This window comes from Orycteropus afer, unplaced genomic scaffold (genome assembly GCF_000298275.1).
Source record: "Orycteropus afer afer isolate SDZICR_OR568_19922 unplaced genomic scaffold, OryAfe1.0 scaffold00233, whole genome shotgun sequence".
NCBI lineage: Eukaryota > Metazoa > Chordata > Mammalia > Tubulidentata > Orycteropodidae > Orycteropus > Orycteropus afer.
Genome location: NW_006921820.1, coordinates 710,713 through 713,710, shown reverse-complemented (window position 1 = coordinate 713,710; position 2,998 = coordinate 710,713).

Here is a 2,998-nt window from a genome sequence, read left to right as displayed (position 1 = left end):
CTTCAAGGCTCAGGGGTCCAGGATTATCTTCTGTGTCTGTGTTAATTGGTTTCCCTTTTCTTTGTTGAAGAGGGTCTGTGCAGTCTTTCTGCCTAGTCCTCCATCTTGCCGGATCCAAGAGATACTAAGGTATTTTAAAGTCTCCCAGTGCTATTACAATTTCTTTACTATCTCTGAATTTCTAAGAATCTCTTGCCTTGTATGTTTTTGCTGCTTTGTTATTAGTTGTATAATGGATCATATGACTTGTAGCTTCATTAACCAAAACCCAAGAAATCAAATCCACTACTGTCGAATTGATGCCAACTCATAGTGACCCTGTATGATAGAGTAGAACTGCCCCATAGGATTTCCAAGGCTGTTGATCTTTTTTGGAAGCAGACTGCCACATCTTTCTCCCACGGAGCAACTAGAAGGTTCAAACTGCTAGCCTTTTACTTGGTAGCTGAATGCTTTAACCACTGCCACACCTGGGCTCCTTATAGCTTAACTGGGAGCTATATATTTTCTCAGGAGCTCTGGTAGCATAGTGGCTAAGACACTTGCCTGCTAACCAGACGGCTGGTGGTTCAAACCCGCCAGCCACTCCTCGGAAGGAAGGTTGGGCAATCCTACTTCCGTAGTGATACTGCCTCGGAAACCCAAGGAGGGGTCGCTATGAGTCGGGGCTGACTCGATGGCACATAACAACAACAACAACATATATTTTCTCAGTATAAAAATGATCCTTCTGTCCAGTTTAATGCTTTTCATTGTCAATTCTATTTTGTCTAAGATTAATATTATCTCTTTTCATGTTTTGATATGCCTTTTACACCATAACTCAAGTATTAAAATTGGTTGCAAATAATAGGGACATTCAGTACAAGAATAATAGCCTAGGAGTTCGCTTATGTACCTAACAGGAGTAGGCTTTGGTTACCTCACCATGGTTTTACATTAATAGCTATCTTTTGTTGTATGTATAATGTTATTCTAATTACTTATTCTCCCTGTGTTTCATGTGTTGTAGACTCACAATAAAATTTTGCTTTTTGATTGATTAAAGAATTAATTTCTTCTATGTATATGTTATTTCCTGAAACTTTGTTTTACGATTCAGAGTATTTGAGTTGTAGAGATAAATGAGCTGTTATTTAGTCTATGTAATATGACCCTTAATTGATGATTTCCTAGTTGACAAATCTTTTTTTATTATACCTGGTTCTCATATACTTTATCATCAATAGAGCATAGAATTTTTTTTTTTTTGGGGGGAGAGTGTATTTGGAATAACTTAATAACTTGATCGTCATTTATTATGTCCTAAATACTACTGATAGTATTCAAATGTGATTTAACTGGGCTAAGATGGTGACCTAGTTTCTAGGCATCAGACCATTTCATATCATAAGTCCCCCCCCCTTTTTTTATTGTAATTTGGGTAAAAATTTACAGAGCAAATTCACTTTCCATAGAGCAGTTCACATATACTTTGTTCCATGACATTGACCACAATTCACCACAGTGCAACAGCTCTTCTCCCACTTCCTCCCAACAGTCACCTCTTCCCTGTGACCATCCCTCCATGCACCCCTAACCCCTGAGATGTCTCCCTGTGCATAAACAGCCCTTTTTCCTCCCATAATTGTTCTCTCTAAGGAGTGTATTTACCTCAGGTAAATGTTCAACTCCTATGCCTGTCTTTTGTTTGGCTGGAAGCCACAGGTGTGGGTTCAATACCAGATGTGAAGGAAAGCTAGGGGCCATAGTCTCAGTGGTTCCAGCAGGCTATAAGACCAGCAAACCTGATCCTTCTCCTTTTTTTTTTCCCAAATGATTTTGAGTTTTGTTCTACATTGTTCTTCCTCTCTATCCAGGATCTCCTACATAGATTCCCCCTCCTAGTGGTACATTGCTAGCCAGGTACCATCTAGTTCTTCTGGTCTCCTAGTTGTATAGGCTGCTGATCGCATGGTATGCCGGTCTCTAGGACTAATTCTGGATCGCATGGTGTACCAGTTGCTAGGACTAATTCTTTCCATGAATCTTTGGTTTTCTTCATTCTTCTTTGCTCTGGATGAGGAGAGGCCCATTGTTGCATCTAGATGGCTGCTTGCAAGCTTTTAAGATCTCAGTCACTACTCGCCAAAGTAGAGGTGGAACAATGTTTCATATAGTATGTTATGCCAATTGAGCTTGATGTCCCCTGTGAATATGTTCTCGAGCCCACAGGTTCAACTACTCGATCGCTCTGGGTAGCTGGCTGTGACCAAGAAGTGACTACAACCTTGTCCATTGTCAACTCTACTATACACCTGGGAATTCAGATCATACAAACACAGTTATAGGACCATTGTCTGCCAACCCTATATATGATCTTGTGTACACTTCCCACTTCATAGACATACCTGATAGTTCAGCCTGTCCACCCATCTATCCACCCGTATACCCATGTTTGACTTCACTGACAACGCAGTACTATATGTGCAAAAGGGTTCGTCTTTGTTGTCTGTACCTCCCTTGTATCTCTCTATGTCTTCCTCTTCCTCAGTGTCACCATGTTGATCACTCACATTTGGTATATTGCCCTTCTCTTCACCGAAATCAATTCTTTACCTATCTATCAGTGTTCACTCCCCTCCCCTCCCACCCCTGGTAACCAACAAAGAAAATTTCCTTCAATAGATAAACCTTTCCTTGATGTTTACAATAATGGACTACTACAATATTTGTCCTTCTGTGATTGACTTATTTCACTCAGCATAATGTCCTCCAAGTTCATCCATGTTATGCAGTGTTTTGCAGATTCTAGGTTATTCTTTAGGATTGCATAGTATTCTGTTGTGTGTATGTACCATGGTTTGGTTATCCAGTCCTCAGTGGACGGACATCTAGGTTGTTTCCATCTTTTGGCTATGTAAATAGTGCTGTGATGAACATGGGTGTGCATATGTCTGTTCTTGTCATGGCTCTCGCTTCTTTAGGATATATACCTAGTAGTGGAATGGCTGGGTCA